The 19852-nt window shown below is 36.8% G+C and overlaps 1 protein-coding gene and 2 long non-coding RNA genes across 9 annotated transcripts in view; 1 reads left to right on the forward strand and 2 right to left on the reverse strand.

The window, feature by feature from the left end:
• LOC100870258 (uncharacterized) overlaps positions 1-19852 on the forward strand; it is a 304187-nt gene that overhangs the window by 152158 nt on the left and 132177 nt on the right. Inside the window, exon 1 of one of the 6 annotated variants that reach the window (XM_086916170.1) lies at positions 4999-6038. The exons of the other annotated variants lie outside the window; for them this stretch is intronic. The gene's annotated coding sequence lies outside the window, so the exon portion shown is untranslated. Of the gene's footprint in view, positions 1-4998; positions 6039-19852 lie in introns of those variants that run through there. 6 annotated transcript variants of the gene reach the window in all.
• Positions 5797-6437, reverse strand: LOC147656274 (uncharacterized). The gene is made up of 2 exons (XR_015294789.1): positions 6078-6437; positions 5797-5990 (listed from the first exon to the last, which is right to left on the reverse strand). It is a non-coding gene; the product is annotated as an uncharacterized LOC147656274 (long non-coding RNA).
• Positions 11367-15233, reverse strand: LOC147656275 (uncharacterized). 2 transcript variants are annotated; one of them, XR_015294786.1, is made up of 4 exons: positions 15070-15233; positions 13590-14661; positions 12891-13098; positions 11367-12053 (listed from the first exon to the last, which is right to left on the reverse strand). It is a non-coding gene; the product is annotated as an uncharacterized LOC147656275 (long non-coding RNA). The 2 variants fall into 2 exon arrangements; XR_015294785.1 differs by having other exon boundaries at positions 13590-15210.

Raw genomic sequence — 19852 nt, forward strand, 5'->3', positions numbered from 1 at the left:
AATTTGGTCACCGCTATCCACCGGCAAATCCTCCATATTTAAGGCCCATCTATCGAGGCCGACGAAAGCAAACGTTTCCCTATCCTTCCGCCGGTTGCTTTTCCCCTAACTAATCCGGAAATAAATATTCCACTTGGTTTTTTTCCCCTAGAAAGAGTTTCGCTTCGATCTACGTGTCCCTGGCTATTGTCAATGAACCGATAATATGCAATAATTGCAACAAAGAGATTATTTGTAATCCAAAATAATCAAGAAAAAAATAAGAGATAAAAATTAAAAATTTCAAAAATTCTCATCATTAACCATATCTAAATACTTCTTCTGAAAAGCAGAAAAATCGAAGCAATAAAATTCGCCTTTGGCGTCGTTTCCCTTTCCTTTCTCATCCTATCCTGGCAATCCGCAAGGGTTTAAACCACGGCGAAGAAGCCCGACGACGACGACGACGACGACGACTCGGCATTCCGCGGAGCACAATTTACGAACAACATCACGCCACTCTCTTTCCCTCTCTCTCTTTCGCTCGCGCCCGCGCGAGTTTCGAGGTTTTCCTCCCCACTCCTTGCTCGCGTGTATGCGGGATAGTTTGTCACAGTCAAGCGCTCGCTAAGTATGCGCGACCATTTGTTTCCGATCTTCTATTCTGGCATTCTACACTCGCCGCGAACAGAATTAAACGTTTCTTCGAATACATCGAATACATGGAAAATTATTTTTCTTTGGTAATAATCGTTGTGAGAGTGCCCTATTCGTCCTTATCCTTTGATTGAATAGATGGTGTAATTTTAGTCAAAATAACATTTGTAACGAGATATTGGTAATGAAATAAGGAAGGAGAATCGTGAATATCGGAAAGATTTCTTCTTTTTCAAACGGGGACGAAGTATTTTGGTTGCGTTACCAGAGACAGATTTTACGCTCGTTATCGACGAGTAATTCGTTGGATTTCTGTCTGGGAGAAGACGAATGGCTGAAAGAAGCTATTTTCGAAATTGCTCGTTCGGGAAATAATTTAATTTTGCAATTCGAACCCAGTGTCCCGGAATATTCGTTTTATAAAATATTATTTATATTAATGCAACATATAATGATTCTTACTATTGTATTTGCACAAAGGTGGATTGAATATTTTACGAGATTTAAGAAAATTATTGCGTAAAAATTGATTTTAAACGAATTTCAAAACATAACAAAAATGATAAAATAATCACCTATTAATATATATCGTGATAATTCCAACTCGTCTGATTCCATAAAATCAGCTGCTGGTACGAGCAATACGATTCCAAACACGAGGCCTCGAAACGAAACGTAGCAATGATTTCGAAGAGGAACAATTTTCGACTACGATTTACGAGAATTATCTTCGACACGCGAGCCATACTGCTATTCCAAATGGGAGCGTAGAGTGAATCGCATAACGTTTTCAACCAGGCGGAAAAGCAATGGCGATGATTTTGTTTTTCATTGACATCGATGTGTTTTTTATTTATTTATTTATTTTTTTTTTTTTTTCGAAACGACAGCGTTCGTTACGTTCTTCGTTACGCTTTCATAGGATTCGAAGCGCAGTTATTTGTAATATCGTGACCATTACGGTTTCCATCCGGTTGGGGGATTTTTACATTTTTTTCTTTTTTTTTTTTTTTTTTTTTTTTTGAAAACGATTTACATACACTTTTTTTTTTTTCGATCGAGGAGGGGACAGGTGGAAATGTCAGCGTCAAAATAATTTCGATAATCGGGATCGTAATTCCATTACTGCTCGGCGGGGATGAATTTTCGCTTCTGAACGATGTAGCGTCCAATGGCCGAAAAGATTTAATCGCTCGTTTCGAAAGCGTTGAAAACTCGTTGACCGAATTAGCCGTTACACGTCATTAAGTATCAGGGTTTCAGTGATCGTGGATCAGATCATGAAGTGCGCGTTTCATAAATAAACAACGGTTGATAAACGTTGCTTAATAGAGAAATCAATTTGTTGTTATGGCGCGCTCGATTGCGAATCGAGCTTGTTTTCATCAATTGTAAAAGAGTTGAACATCTTTTTTTTTTTTTTTGGAAAATTAACTGTAATTAATAAAAAAAATTAAACGAATAAGATAATAATTTGGATAATTATCTCGAAAAATACGAATTATATGAAAAAATGATTGGAACGTATAACCTTGGAAAGATTTACGAAATTTTTATTTTTTAGAAATGCGTTTTTAGCTAAATCACGTATTAATACTTCGTGAAAAATATTTATTTTTTATTAGTGATAAGACCGATGGAAATGTATCACTTTATTTAGAAACTAGTAGAAAATAATGAAATATCAAAATTTATATAATCCTTGATCAACATTTTTTATTTGTCTATTTACAAGAAATGATATGAAAGCAAAACATTTCTCTAAGCTAGATTTTTGATTTTAAATTTTCGAGACGATCAAAATTTTTAATCGATAATAATAAAACACGTTTCACTAAAATATTCGAGATCTGGTTTCAATTATACAAAAAATAAGAAATAAGAATGATAAAGAGATGTCGAAAAACTATCGAGTCAAGTCAAAAACAGCAGAGAGATGGAAGAATTCGAAATCGAGAGTCATGTGATCGCGTGCTACCTAACCTAACTTTTCCGACAAAAGGGACAATCAGTGTCAATGAATTACTTTCGAGTGGCGCGTGGCGGTCACCCGATGCGATCAGCTTTCACGAATTTCGGTCATCCGTTCGAAAACCAATCGATTTCCATTCAGCAACCTGTGTTTTCATTTTATTCTATCGTCGAAAACTGCAATCTTATTATCAGATTGCGCTTTTTATCGAGTCGAAACGTGTTTCTTTTGAATTTGTCCGTTATAAATAAATAATAAAAAAAAAATGTATTTATTATACACAGGTGTGTTATGTATTTAATTGAAAAAATTAATCTGTGAGCAGAAGCAGACATATTTGAAACACTGCTTAAATTTACTATGTAACATTCTATCATATTGCTTTTCAAATTTATTCATATCGAATTAATTTTCATAATTATAACATATATTTACATAAGGATTCACAATCTATATATTATTAAATCTTTCGACATAGAAAAGATGAGAAAAAAGAGTAAGAAAAAATATAACGATCCAATGCGATAATTAGATAGTCTTCTCATATTTTCCCAATTTCCCTCTTCTAAACATAATCTATCCCCCGATGAAACAAAATTTTAAGTAACGGGTCGAGATAATCGTGTCGCTAAAAGGACAAAGCTTTCAACGTCGCAGGGTGCGTAAACACGATCCCCGAGGGGATCAGGTGCGGATCGAAACGTGGAACGCGACGAGAAAATATTTTTCATTAATCTGATTATTTATCACCCGTCGAGCTTTCACGAGGGTTTCCAAGCCTCCACCCTCTTTACACCGTGTAATCCCGTGTACCGGCCACGTTGCCATCGCGGTTAGGCGTTTAAGGGTGGAAGAAGAATCTGTCGTTATGAGACACGCCTCCATCCCTCAGTCGTCTTTTCATTTACATATTGAACGTCTGTCGGCATAAGTCGTCTGGAAATTGGGTTAAACCGCTTTTTAAAAATTTCTTTTTGAAAAAGTTAATATGTATGAATCCTGTTGAATCATAATTCGGTATATTTATCATCGAATTTGTATTCTAAAAATAGAATTTTATCGTATAAACTGAAATTGAAGAAAGAAAGAAAATTTTTGCTATTAAATAAAGATTAGATAGACCAATATCATATTTTTGAACTTAAATCTATTATATTTTGTTTTTCTTATATCAAAAAATGCAATAAAAAAGGATGATATCTTAAAAATGTTGATTCATGAATTAGGGTAAAGGATGTGTCTTTTCTAAAGTAGGTCCAACTTTTAACTATTAGAGTGCAGACGAGTAATGAGGCAAGGCCGTATGCGAAGTTAGGATATTAGAAGCATGCCGGTTAAAAGGCAGTAAAATCAGGCAAAAGAAACAGTCTCTGTGACGCTTTAAAAGAAAAATCACTCGCTGGATTAAAGCTTCGTGTTGGTCGGCAGTAAAGTTATATTTAGACAGCTTTGGAACTCGCGCCTCTTTCACGTCGAAAGAAAGAGGAACGTTTATTAACCTTAAGAGGATGCACTAAAGTAAATGAATAGCTATCTTAAAATAACCTCTGTAACAAACTTTTTTTACCTTGATACAAAAAAAAAGGAAAAAAACGTAATATAATTCAATTTAATTCGATTTTTTGTTAAAAAATTAACTTTTGATATCTATTAAATAAATATCATATCATTGTTATGTTTTTGCTTTAAATCTGACAAAAGAAATTATCAAAATTAAATCAGATGTTATATATTGTACAAATTTATATATAAAATATTGTTTAAATTCATTATATAATTGTTTTTGTATTGTATAAACAAAAAAAATTGAATTACTAAATTGATTCTGGTAATATTATTTTCTAGAACCAGCAAACATTTACTGGTTGACATTATTTTCAAACAGAAATAATTATTTCATCTGATTATTTCAAATAATTATTATTTTATATAATTTATTACTTATAAGCTGTTAAATTTATTATTTACATAATACATATTAGATTTATATGAGATAACAAAACCATCTAACAACATATTATACGCTTTATCTATTGACTGGAAGATAAACTATCACGTGAATTATAATTGTGCAAAAAATTAGTTTAAATTACCATCTTTTCTTCTAAATATTATATATTTATTATATATTTATTCATAAATTTATATTATTTATTCGTATATTTTATCTTTATTACATACAGACTTACCGACAAAAATCAAGAAACAAACTTCCTTTACATTTTTCATTCTCTTCGATAAGCAATAAACTTCTTTTTCAAATATACTTACGTAAAGGTTAACTAAAAACAAGAGATATGAAAAAAATTAGCAAATGATTAATTCTTTTCTTAATAATTGTACATATAATTGTACATTATTATTTCGAATAACACTTCAAATAATATCAGTTCAAACATACCCAAGTCTGATCGCCATTAGTCTCAGTACATTTATCATTCCTGCCGATTCCGCGAACATTCGTGCACATTTTCACGCGTATCTATTTCCGCGGTCGCGTGCGTGGAATACTAGCCACGTGTAACTTATCCACTCTCACCCTCTCTCCATTAAACCACCGTAGTCCGCCCACCACCATTAAATTTCCACGAAAGCGAACGGTGAAAACGGAGCCACCTAAATCATGCAACGATAATGTCGGATCTGCGACGTTCTACCGATACCCAACCTCTACTGTACGAAATTATCGCCAGTCCAAGGAGAGGTTCGATGACGAATCGCTTTGGAAGAGGGCCGGAGGGAGGGAGAAACGTGCCGGATGCGAGATTCGCCGCTTTCGGATTAATAATTGTGTTTTGCCCGAGATGATTCGAGCTGGTTGGGTGTGGTCTTCTCTCAGACTAATCCGAAGACGTGAGAAATTGCTTCTGTTCGTACAAGGGTAATGATACAAGATGGAATAATTTAAATGGTGGATTTGCACGATTTGAGAATAATTTTATTTGGGGAAATTTTTTCTTTGCTAAGATTGGTCGCGAAGAGTTATTTATCTAAATTTTGATTGGATTTGAAGCAATGTGAGTATAATGAATGAGACCGTGCATGAATTTTAAGAACGTATGACGAGTGAGATATAGATGAGAAAGCAATCGAGTGTCATGGCAGACGATCGAAAAGTGCGCGTCATTATTGTATATTTGTCGAATATAATTTAATTAGTGTTAAGTGCAATAAATAAGCATTCAGAATAAATAAATATATTATTTATTTAATCCATGTCTTAACAAGATATAAAATACATTTTTATAAGCATTGATGTTATTGTTTTGTGAAATTTTGTTATTGAAGATTTTTGTGAATAGAGATTGTGAATTTATTGTCAAGATTGATCAAGTTTCTTGAATTCAAACTAGTGGCTGTCCGAATAAATTGTTTTTAACACCTAGAAAAACAAACAAGTCAAAATGCGTGCAACAAAATGATAGCACAGGTATGATCAAATATATTAACGATATTTTGTTACAAATACTTTTCATATTCTTGCTGAATCGCCATCTTGGCCGCCATGTTAAATCATGTTTAATTTAATAGATCAATAAGATAATTATATAACTATATTAATTTTTCTATATTAATTTATATTTTTATTTATATAATTACAACTCCAATACAAATTATTTATATAATTATCTTCCTATTCTAACGTATAAAATCAAATTGATTTATAATTACATGACTTTTTTTTCTGAAATATAAGTAGCTTTAAATTTAGAAACGTTGAAAATGCTATAAATATAGTCTCGTTTCAACTATTTCCAAGATGCATACGATTGCGTTTAATCACTCGATCGTAAATCGCAGGAACGTGCAACGTTCAAATTTTCATTTCTCTGTGAAATTTGTTTCACGAACGGTTCCTCGACCATTGTCGTCCCGCGTTTCGCGTTAGTTGAGAAAGGACGGTGAATAATATCGTGGCACTTACTTAATACAGGCACTTATTAAGCGGCGACGTTTCTCGTTTCGACGATTTATAACCCCATATCCCCTAATTAAATCAAATATAACTTGACGAAATCCTTGGCGCGGGAGCGCGGCCGTAATGCCGATCATCATTACGAAGGGGACGACTTCTACTTTATGCAAAGCACTTTCAAAGAACACCGAGACGTTTTAATGGAGTTAGGAATACGTTGAGAAACCTCGATCGACGTTAACGCGACATGGAACTTTAACGAAATATATTCCTCGTCCCGTCCTATCTGGATCGCTTTAAAATGGATCGCTTAGATCGTTTACCTCTCGTGAACTTATCTTTCAATTCGATTTAGAAAATGAATTCTTTGAAAAATACAAAATACAATGAAATCTTTGTATTTTTCTTTTTCATTTAAAATAAAATTATCCAATTTTTTTTCTATTATCTAAATAATTATTTTCTTATCCTACTAATACAATAAACAATAAAGTTACTCATTTAAATTCAAAAAAATTTAAACAACTCAGGAAAGCTCGTTTATATTATTCTACTATTTAAATAATAATACATTTTATTACTCGTGTTTTTATCAAAAAAGATGATGATGCTGTAAAGTCTCATTTAGATTAAGTTGTTTTAGCATTCAAATTAAAAAATATTAAATAAGTTAATTTATTCAAACTTGAATTCAAACATACAACAATATACGTATAATTGTCTCGTAATATCATGCAATTTTTAACACTTATAATTAGTCGAAATTCTTTAGATTAGACTATACATTGTAAAAACTTGGCAATTTCTGATTCGAGATTAAATTTCGAAAACTACAATAAATTCTTTGAGACTTTAAGAAGGACCGGTTTCATCGGTATTTCACAGAGGGTGCCCCATTTATTAGAGGCGAGAAGCTCGCTTATTTCTCTCGTAGCTCTCCTTAAAACGGTCGTTTCAGCCGGCACCGCGAACAAGAGGATAGCAAGGTAGATCTTTCCTGTGACATACGGTCTATTAGGACTAATAATAGTGACTCGAAGAGGCGCGGACGCCCGTATAGTTCTCGTCGACCCATGTCGTACGTCTTTCTAGTAGCCGGCATCCCCCCTTCGAATCCATGTCTGGGCCAACGTGAAAAACAGGAACAATGAAGCTAAGAACGCGATCTTTCCCGCGAATTCTCACGTTCGATCCATGCATCAATTAGAGACGCTTTCTTCGTTTGAATTAGTGCGCTCTCTGACGAGCCGTGTGCCGTTAAATATCGTTTCTAGATACCGATAAACAGGATCGAGTGAAAAGAGTTCGTTTATCTTTGGAATAAGAACAATAAAAGAATTGTTTTTTTAGAAATTGTGAATTCTTTCTTTACATTGCCACATATGTATGAAAATTAAATTGCTCGCAATTGGCTTGACGTTTTTAATTTCTTACGTGCAATGGATATATTTATAGATATAGTGACGATATAAATAAGAATATAAAATCTTTTATACTTACGTGTTCAAAATATATTTTAAATAGTTGAATTATTAATAATCGTTACTCGACGATACGATATAAACGACAAAAATACATTGAACAATTGATAAAAAATATCTAATAGTAATTTTGAATGAGAAGAAACAGGATTCCTTCATTATCGACAATTATCGATATTTATCACGTCCCAGAATAGAAAGTGCTCGAACCATACGAGACAGTGGATAGAGAGAGAGAGAGAGATCGTTCGGGTGGCAAGTGGCTGCCACTTTCGACAACGAAACTTGAATTCGCGGGCATCTTTCGCATGTTCTTCATCGTTGATCACGTAACAGCCTAATTAAAGCGCTCGTTCCCGCCGGCGCCCTCGTCGAATCGATACTCGAGACCCGGTCGAGAGGGCAGCTTGAAAAGGGACGAGCCACCTCCTCTCCTCCCCCTCCCCTCCTTTTTTGCCCCCGTCTTGGTGCCCCGAACGGGGCGGCACGTCGTCTGAATTTTTAAAATTCCTTCAGGAGGCGCGTACACGGATCGCACGGTAAATCGAGGCGAAGGATATTCGGTATTCGATTGAAATATTCACCGGTCGTATTCGAATTTCCAGATAACCATCCCCCTCATCCCTTCTGCCGGATAACGGCCGAGATCGCCTCGTGATTCTCGCGCGGCCCGTGAATGTTTCAATTCTCTCTCTCTCTCTCTCTATCTATCGGTGCTTCCTCGATACATAAACTGAATCGTTTGTGCGGTCGTTGAATATACATCTAGGACGTGTTTGATAATTGCGAAACGAAAGGAAGGAAGTAACTGAAATTGTTTGATTATTCGAAAAATATCAACGATTCGAGCTGGCCTCTATTGGAAATTTTGGTAAGATAGGAAAGATTGTGTTTCTCTTTATCCCATTAGTTCGGTTAATGGAGGTTTCTATTAGCGCACGAAATAACATTATTTCGTAGATGGCGTTTTCAATCGCATCGTTTCAAATTCGACACAGTCGAGCGTACGTGTACTTGAGAGGTAACCGGAGCCTGTCGAATGTGTTTCTTCTCGAGTGCTGCTCAGTGGCTGAGCTCGTATTTGTAAACTATGCCATGACTCGTATCAACCTCATAGCTTCTATTACGTTTAACCACTAGTCTCTGAATTATTAGTGTGTCTAAAGTGTATGTAGAAAGTGACATGTAATATCGTGCAGGAATTTAGCAAAATATTTTTTACAATTAATTTAAGTATTTGGAAAAATGTTAAATTTACTTAAGAAATATTAAGTTAGAAAATATACATTCGGAAAGTATTTTGATGATCTAGACACTGAAGAAATAGCCTCGTCCTCAAAAATAAATTTGAAATTTAAATTTTAGATTTAATGTTTTTTATCTTTTGCAACGAGGAATCGTTATTACAATTTTCGACGTATCCTGTATCGTTTCCTGTTTGGATTATATCTTCTTCCTTTCGCCCCCTCTTTGCAATAAATCTTACTTGAAAAAAATTAGAGGAAATCATCCGGTCGTAGGCGGCTACCATTTAGATTATTAGGGGAAAAGCGGCAATCTTCATAACTCAACCGATTAGGCCAATCTCCTGGTAAACTTCTCACTCAGCTAAATTCCCCTCCCTCTTTGTGTACCAAGTATAAACAAAGTCGATTTGAATAATACTAAGAAGAGGTTAGAGATTCACGAGCAACTTCATCGAACGATCATTTGCGATGCACGATTAAATTTTTTTATATCGAATGAATAACTTTGTCATCTCGAATAATGTAATTTCAAATTCAGTAATATCTCCATACATGACAAGTTTTGTGATTCTATAATTGAATCAAAAGAAGCGATCTCACGTAACACGTAAATATAATTCCTGTAATTTTTCGTGAAACGATGAAAATAAGATCAAACACCTCATTTCCTTTTTCGTTCATTGTTCTCACTCGGTATATCTCCTTTCCTTATCACTGTCGGAACAAAAGCGATCAAAGTGCTAAGAGAAGTCACTAAAACTTAATCGTTTCCACACTTGGCAAAATCTGTGAGCCCTAAACTATCGCCATTTACGAAGGCAATTACCGTATGCCCAGATATACGCCACCAGAATTTTCAACGGTTGACATGTAAGAAAAGAAAAGAAAAATAAATGGCGGAAAAGGGAAGAAGTTCGTGTCTGAGAATTCGAAACGAGTTTCGGCGCCTGACAACGCGACAGATCGTATTATTTTTGGCAGACCGAAATAGCATAAGAGAAAGCGCCACAGCGACGAGTATGCGTCCAAAACGACCAGCACGCCTCCTGTTGACCGGCGGAGAAATGTTCGAACCATCTTGTTCCCGATCTCGCCACAAAGGGGCCACTTTGGCTTCGACTATCTCGCCCGCCTGGGCGCCATCGCGATCTTCGTCTCCCGCTTAATGTCCTTGTTCCAAACTTTACTGCCTCTTGTACTTGATTGTGTTGTGAACGCAAGCGCTGTAGAGATTCTCCGGCTATAAATCCTTGCTGTCGTAATATTCCAAGGATCAAATACGTGATCCTTCCTTTGAGGGAAGTAGATACGTATTTTTGTTAATTTCGTCGTTAGTGAGTAAGAATTTTCAGATTTTCTTGTTAAAATACATTATCGAAGTAATTTTTATTTATTACTAGAATTTTTTCCCGCGAATATTAAAATATTAAAATAAGTAGCGATAAAAAAGAAAAGTTATACGAAGAGTTACGAAGAGACGCAATAAAAACGCATTACAAAAAACCATTTTTACTAATCACAATAATAATGGCGAATTTTACTCGCAAATCGAGCAAAAGCTTTCTTTCGTTTTTTTAATGTTTTTGATCGAGTACGCGAAATTAAAATAAATATGTTTAAATAAAATTGATTACCTTCGATTTGATTTATATTACAATTTACAAGATAATCCAGGTATCTTGGGTTGCAATCTTCGTGCTCTTAATCCTATCCTGCCACGAAGGAACCGTAATGGCGGACGGGGTTCTTTTCGAAAATTCGCGCATTCTCATCGGTATTCGACTCGCGAATTCCTACGTCTACGCGATTCGGGAACAGTGGTGGCGTTTACCTTCGACTTCCATGCCGGTGTCCCTACGTCTCTCGCAATTTTCGCGTTTGTACGCGACCGAGGGAACAATCTGAAACGCAGGCGACGCACGTACGCGAGTTTTAAGTGGAGCGAAAAATGAGGTGCTATTTGGAAACAGCAAGAGAGAGAGAGAGAGAGAGAGATGCGTGCGGGGTTTTGAACAACAATGGCTGTGTGAGGCGACTGGATAGTAAGGAGGGAAAATTAAAGGGCGAAAAACAATTGGAAAAAAATAAGAAGAAGTGAAAAATAGAAAGTGTGATATCGAGCGAAGAATCAAATTATTATTCACAAATTTCTTACATCCAATTAACTGATTTTTATCGAAATTTTATAAATAGTTAAAGAAAGGTTGATTAGAGATTTGCTTGGTTCTTTAAATATTCTAATATCATTTCATCAATGTGTATTATTCTATAGTTTGAATATTTTTACCTATTATTTTATCAGTGAATCTTATCTACTTTTTCTTCCCTGATGCGAACAAATACCTTCACGTGCCATATTACAATAAATATTACTTTAACGAACGCCGAGAGATATTTATATACCAAAAATCGACTCGAAATCAAAAGTTCGTATCGTATCATTTTTTAAAATTTATTGTTTATTTTCCTTCCAAATCGAATAAGAAACGGAAGATTTTTTCTCTTCTATTTTGTTGAACGCGATATCAACAATTTATCCAAAATAAACAATAACAATTCGAAGTATACGAGTGAAAGATAAAAGTTTCTAGTGATTCCACGACGTTGCCAGCCTCTATTCAACCGACGTCTCCATAGAGCTTTACGCAAATCTTTGCGCCATTCTGTTTTCCAAGCAGCCGTTAAACGCCACGAAATTTACTCAATCGCGCTCTCTCTCTCTCTCTCTCTCTCTCTCTCTCTCTTTCTTCCATCGTTGAACCGTATTTTCTCGACTCCTCGGTATTTTTAGGCCTCCTCCCCTATAAACAATAACCGACGATGAGTTGTTTTTCGACTAGAGTGGTTCAACACGTCGTCTCAAATATCACAACCCGGTTTAAAATATCACGGGGGAATTTTCATTTTTCTATGCAATAATCGATTCGAATAATAACGAGTTTAGAAGTAATTTGATGCTTCACTCGTTTACCTGTTTTCCATTTTTCCCGATATTTTTTGCACTTTACTTTTATTTTTGATGCTCTTTTTTTTTTTTTTTTTTATTCGACGATTAGATAATTTCTGGAGATCAATACAAAAATGTCGGTTAGAGTTTATTTATTGAGTTATAGGCAATTTAAGTTCTGTGTTGGATGAGGTGAAATGGAAATAGAAATATTTCTGTATTTACATTCGAAATTAAATTATTTATAATGATTTTTAGAATTATTTTATGACAACAATTAATATTCTAGTTTAGTAAATTCAGTTACCTGAAAAAATAAAGCACCTCAAATTAATTTTATATGGTGTACTAGAATATTTGAATGCTTATATGATGCACATCATTTTTATTTATTATAATTTTATTATACTTTAATTAAGTTCTGAAAATTTGGAAATGTAGAGTATATACAATAAGAAAAACGATGCATTGAAAAATAACGGTATACATAAATAGTATGAAAATTTGTACAGTCACTAACTGACGAGGAATAGAATCATTGTACACATTATATTAAAATTGCAAAAACAAAGTATCAATATACTTTCGAAATATACTGTAATCACTTGAATAATTTCTCATCGATGTATTCTAATTCTATGGGAGAAAAATACGATTCCGTTTGCTCGTGTCGCTCGAGCGCTTCCCCCACCTTTCGTCTGGCTCGCAAAACGGATCTGCGCCAAGTCCACTGGTAGCTGGTAAGCCATCGAAATTCTTCACCTTGTCAGCAGTTTCGTTCGGGGCAGAGAAATCCGGCGATATTTCTCTTGAAGGCGCCCGACCAAACTTGCGATCGACAAATTGCGACGAATTGTGCACTTTTGAGAAAGAGAGGCGATCGGCCACGTTTCGAATTTCTTAAAAACGTGTCAGAGTTAAAACGTGTCGTTGAATTCAAATCGTATTGTTATTATTAATATCTTAGTATTGTACGAATTACATGCAAAATGTTATTTAGTCTTTTTATTAGGTTATTTGATTCAACCATTTCTGGATAGATCTAACGTTGAAAATATTAAAAATCACACGTATGAGATGCCCAATTTTAGGTTAGGTTAATAATCTTATTGGAATCTATGTGTCTACGATATATTTATTATCATAAATAGCAATAACCAAAGCAAAGAATGTTAAAAATTAAAAATATTATACTGTGATTGATAACAAATATAAATTTGTTAGGTTAGGTTATATTAGAAATCTTCTTTATTCGTAATATGATTTTTTAATATTCTTCGTATTGGTTCAAGAATAAATTAAGAAATTAACTATAACAGAATACAAGAATTGTTGCTTCTTTCTTCCTTTGTAAACAAAAATTTACACAAATATACACGATATCACTTACTCGCACGAATAATTTTAACCGTATAAAAATCGTCTATCGAATATATGATAAAAATTTAAACGAGTTTTAAACGCGCGAACAACAACAAGAGCGTCGTGTTTCGAATTGCCAGACGAACAATCGTTCACCGAGATTCGCGTCACGAGCATCACGCTTCCCTCGATCGAGAGATGGAGGCAGCTTCGCAAAGAAGATGGAGGAAGAAAGATGGCAGCGGTAAAGGCTCGAGAGGGAAATAAGAAGGCAGGAGGAGAAGCGAGTGGGGTGAGGGGGCCGGCGGTGACGAGTCACTCTGTCATTTCGTTATGAGTTACCGGGAAGAAACGAGGCGGAAGGGGAGGCGAGCAATTCCTCGTGGAATTTGGGGAACGCTCGAGGGCCTAAATCGTTCCGCTGTTCCGCTAGAAGAAAGAACGTCTCCGTTTCCGCGATCAAAGGCTTCGAATCGTTCTATCTCGGAAAATTCAAAGTCGCCTCGCCTCGACAAAATTATTATGTATCCACGAAGGAAAGATGTTGCAATCTATTTTTTAATTCAACGAATTATTTTTGTGAAAACTTTGGAAACAGGAACGAAAAGGGAATTTGAATGAGAATGCAAGCAAGAATTACGAAAATTTCAAAGTGTCTTTCATATACATCGCTGTATAATTACGTGTAATTCAATGGCAATCAACGTCTTTTTATTATCAGATACTACATTTTACTTGTATCGATTATCGATCGTATGTAAAAATAGTAATAAATGATAAAAATTTTAATCCACTTAATTATTAATTTATATTAATAAATGTAATGGTGTTTAAATACTGGATGAAAAATCAGAACCATCACGTTCCGTTCCGTTGATTGCCCTCCCTATCGAGCGAATTTACTCAAATGTCAAGATGGTAGAGACGCGAGTGTGTACAGACGCTGCGGCAATTCCCTCGTTTTTCAATTTATAATCGAAACCAACTCTCCGTGGTAGTCGGTTGCCAACTTGCCAGGCTTCTGCCACGGTCGAACGCACGCCAATCGAGCCATGTTTCATGTTTACCGTGAAACTTGCTGACGAGGCTGCACGCGAGCCCTGGGATAATTAAAATAAGAAATCACGAGGAGATGGCGTTGCGAACGGTGACAGCCTCGACCTTTTTTTTTTTTTTTTTTTTAATCTCGAGTTGGCTCGAGTTGCAAAATTCATCTGGCTGAAAACCAAAATTTTACTCGCATTTCATTCTAAAATTAATAACTCAATCGTTCCCCTCAATCATTAATTTCAATGATTTTTAATAACACTGGATCGAACCACTAGTTTCCAACGATTCTCGAAATATCCATCATAATATACCACCGACGATGGGTAAAATTTAACAGTTGAAGTTACGAATAATATTACTTCTCGATACTTTATCAAAACGTAATAATAAATGTTATTTGAGCCAGTTTTAACCAGACAGTTTTAACATTCGATCATATTCGTATATTCCGACATTACCTTCGATCGGTAATACACGTTACACATCGCGACACAAGGCGTCCGACGAGGAGAATATCACTAGAAACCGGAACCTATACACGAATACACGACGGTCGCAAAAGTTGGCCAACTGCCGGTGTCCCGCCACGGAATCCGATTTGTCTCGGTTTCAAAGAGGTTCTGGCTTCGGTCTGGGCGAAGATGGGGGAGAGGTTTGGAAACTGGAACGGTCGAATTAATGAGGTAAACCGGGGCAAAGAGTGGGGGGAGCCGTGGAGAAAGCCGAATCGATGAGCGCGAGAACGAGCGTTCTCGTTACGAACGATGGACGCGGAGGTTTGGTATCCGAGCTAATAAACCGGAAACCTAATGCGGTTCAGCCTAATAAACCGGAATTACCCGTATTAGGTGTCGGATCGTAGCCGTGTATCGCGCCTAGCTTCTCGCCAATAATGCGAATTTAGATTGATCCGTCCACGTGTGGAACGATCCCTGAAAGCTGCGAATCCCTCCCCTCTTCACTGTCTCCCCACCGCTCGCGCGTACGCTCGAGGCGAGAGTAGTGGGGATCGACGGAGAAATTTATCGGCGGCCTCGACAACGTTGTCGCGAGAGGAATGAATATAAATAGTGGAATTGCGAGAAACGCGAATCGACGGGAGAGTTAAGGATGATGTATTAACAATGAAAGGATTTCGACTGGATACCGCGCGTATGTAAACAGCGTTGGACGCGTCGCGTCGCGAAGAGTAGAAGTATTGGAAATGATTAATGAAACAGTTTTGTCGAAGCGAGATGATATTTGGAGATTTATTTTGTTCGAGTGATAAATACATTAGGAGGAAATTGGTATTTGTATATCCGAGAGATTGAAAAATAATTATTATTTCGGAGGGGGGGGGGATAATTATATTTAATATTAAAACCTCCCGTTCCTGCGATATTCTACGAAAGAATTTTTATTTATCTTTACGATTGACAGGATTTCTCTTTTGGGAGAATTTAAATTTATTTCGATTTTAAAAAACATATTACGTAATATATAATTAGTTTCAAAATTATCCACCCACGCTAAGGGATATTGCTAATGCACAATGATAAAATAATTATCACACCTACATCTCACCAAAAAAAAAAAAAAAAAAAGAAACAAAAACAAGAAAGGCTCGAGCTGTATTAATCGCGAAGATGAATATATTATATTTCGAAGTTGAGTTAATTGGAAAGCCAATCTGTCCAGGAGAAAAACACAGTAGGTAAACATAGCCTGCCGAAACAGGGTCCAAAGTTTTTCGTGATTCGTGGTGGAAAAACGCGTGACCGGGGCGGAGAGGAGAGAAAGAGATCAGAGAGATTTTCGTGGCGCGAGCATCGCTGGCGAGGCGATGGCAAAATAATCGAAAGCCGCCTGTCGCACCGAAGGACAAAAGAGATATTTCACCGTCCGACAAATTTCCTCGCTAAATGGCCATGGTGCATAAAAATAGCGGAGGAAAAGAGGAAGATAGAGAGAGAGAGAGAGAGAAACGAAAACAAAAATCGCGACCACAACGGCAGCGGAAATCGGAAGCGCGAATTAAAAACTCGTCGGTCGATAAATATGATATATAATAATAGCAATAATCGGAGGAATCTGTCGAACGATTAACGATCCTCGATTCTCCCCAGCCGTGCGAAATTGAAATTAGATTAAACCGAATGAATTCGGAGGGGATGTTTTTGTCCTGAATATTTCTCTTGTTCTTTTTTTTTTTTTTTTTTAACTATATTTGGTTCGTAAGTGAAATGTCGAATGAATTTTTGATCTTTCAATTTCAGAGACTTCTGTTCGTTTTTTAATTCTTAATTTTTCGAATGGACAGAAGAGGTTGGACAAAAGCCAAATTGAGGCGAAGTAAGAGTTAAATTTCAATTTTCCGACCTAACCAATTTTACACCAATTTTATAAAAATGAAAAATTATCTGATTTGTATAACAACGAGACTTCTTTTTTGAGAATTCGATACGATTAAAAGTCGTGGAACAATTTGCAAATCACGTGAAATTTAATTAATAAATATCGTGACATTCATCGAATTATATTCAAGTTTTTTTTTTTTTAAGAGCACGAAAGAGAAACGATAATTCAATTACGTAACCTTCTTCGAGTCGAAACTTTTAATCCGACTTCTGTGTGTTCCACGCGTCATCAGGAAATAGGTTAGAATGAAATTGTCATGGGCGAGCACACGCGATCGCATCGTTTGCCAGCTTGGCGAGTCGAGGGACGGGAAGAGTCCGTGACAAATATATTCGAACGAGAGAGAGAGAGAGAGAAAGATATATATATATATATATATACGTTTCGCATCCATAGAACGTATCCACGTTCGCAAAGTGTTCCAAATTACGCGACAAGCATCTCCCCCCTCCTCGAGAGTATCCGCTTTTTCATCCTCGCGAAGAGGCACGAACCACTTTTAACCCGTTTCCAGAATTTCGTCGGCCACTCGCCTATCCACTTGTCCCGCATATTTCGAACCTTCTTTCCTCCGTAATTGCACTCTATCCCCATCTCCCGTCCCCCTGTCTCACGAGACACGAGGAATCGAGCCAACACCCTCCTGATCTCCTTTCTGCTCCCCTCCCTGCTTCTTTCGTGCTCGTTCGTCCGTCCAGAACGTTCTCTCGGCCTACCTTATCGATTGTCGGTATCGACCATTTTCATTGGAGACAAACAAAACGTGCGAAACGGTGTCGAACCGGCTCTCCGGTTACTGCATCTAAGTAAGTAATCCTTAAACGTTCTCGCGGTAAAATCGTGAATAAGTTTTTAATTGGAACATTTGTGTTTTGTTCATGAAAATGTTGTCATGTGAAATTTGAACATCGCGTACAAATGATCACACTCTTAATTCTATCTTATACACGTCTAATTGAAAAGGCACCCTTTTTGCACTCGGTATTTCATTTTCATCGCGATTGGATAACACGCATTCTGAATTATTTAGCAAAAGTCCTCGAGTGAAAATAAACGATGGCCCCCCCCCTCTCCCGTGGATCATCCATTACTTAGCGCGCGTTAACGCGTTTCGCCTGTAAAACGCGCGGCCCCCACCCTCGTCACCGGCCTTAATCGAAGCTACACTGGAGCCTGTGGGAATATCTGACGAGTACGCGAGCCGCGCGCTCTACCCTCGTTGCTAATTTCACTTTGCTCCATCCCACGATCTCGCGATCACGCTTTCGAGAAGGTCGCTCCCGATCGGAGGGGAATTGCCTGTTTTTAATTGGACGAGAATGTTCGTAATGGTAAACGACCTCGAAGCGAAGTAAGGATGAAACATCGATTAAATATTTTTTGTTGTTGAAATTGGATGGTGTTTCGCGCGCAAATGAGCGAATGAAACGTTCTGACGGGATTCTTCGTAAAATTTTCAATCTACATTATATATCTCTATTGCGAGTCAATTTATAAATTGTACTTTATTTTTATCAATTAACTTTATCAATTAATTGATATTTATTGCGTATCTCGTGGAAAGAGGAGGAGGGACTCGTTATCGATCGCCGCCACGTTGGGCCACGAATCGATGCATTAATTTAATTTTTCCAAATTTTTCTACAAATTGCAATTGCAATTTTGTGCAATGCAAAACTTGTGAATAACATTACTCGAGATCTCCTCTTCCCCGCTGGGGAGAAAGTTAACGAGAGGAATTTTCATTCGGATATCGGATCCCTTTTCGAAAGGAGGGCCGCATTAGTCCTCGTGATCCATCACTTAGCCAAACTCCTCTCGGGAGTTTGCGCGCCAAGACCTTCCCTTCCTCCTCGTTACGTGGACCCCCCTTCTCCCCCCACCCGCAATCTCTCTCTGAACTTTTTAATTTTGTTTCGCGATGCTCCCTCGTTGATCATCCCGTCAACCGATGCAGAAATCAGTTGCTCGAGAAACTTTTCAGGTTCAGGATAATATCCCTTTGGAATATTTTAGTCCAATTTTAATTCGCGTGTGTATAATTTCTTCCTATCTTTTCAGCTAAATTTGTATATATATATATATATATATATATAACTCGATGCATTCATCGTTTTATCTCCAACAATTGGCGTAGAATTATAATTTTTCTTCTTCTTCTCAAACATGCTAGTTGCATCAAAACTTAAAAAAAAAAAAAATCGTAATATATAAAGATATAAAAATCGTATAAGAAACTATCGTTTTTTAGCTCGAGTAAGAATGGCGTAGAATTATAATTTTTTCTTCCTCTTCTTCCTCTTCTGCTGTTATATTACAGATCGTCGATATTTGTAAGGGTAAAACTTTAAAAAAAAAAAAAAAATCAAACCAATGACGCATACCGATTCCAAGACGATGATAAATTCGTCGATGCTCGAGTCGAGGAGAGAAAGAAAGAAAAAGGGGAGGGAAAAGAGTAAATAGAAAAATTATGAGAGTCTGGAGGGAGGGAGAAGGGCGATCTATCACTTTGGCAAAAGCGAGAACGAGGATACGCAGTCTACGTGGCGTGTCACCGTTTCATCCCCTCGGGACTTTCACAATCGGGACATTTTTCTCGGCCCTGTCCTCCTCCTCCTCCTCCTCCCCCTCCCCGGTTTCTTCTCGTCAACGACGGCAAACTGATGTATGGCTCGTGATTGGAGTGACTGTTGTATACACACACACACACGAAAAGGGAGCTCTCCCCCTCGAGGGGAGGCCGCGACATCCCGTGGGAAAAACTGGTGCAGCTCCGGAAAACTGTACACGGCCCTGTGTCACCGAATTCTGCCCGCGCCTGCTCGCTAATTGATTTCT

The sequence above is a fragment of the Apis florea genome, unplaced genomic scaffold (assembly GCF_048593485.1).
Source record: "Apis florea isolate Af1SG1 unplaced genomic scaffold, ASM4859348v1 contig_37_pilon, whole genome shotgun sequence".
NCBI lineage: Eukaryota > Metazoa > Arthropoda > Insecta > Hymenoptera > Apidae > Apis > Apis florea.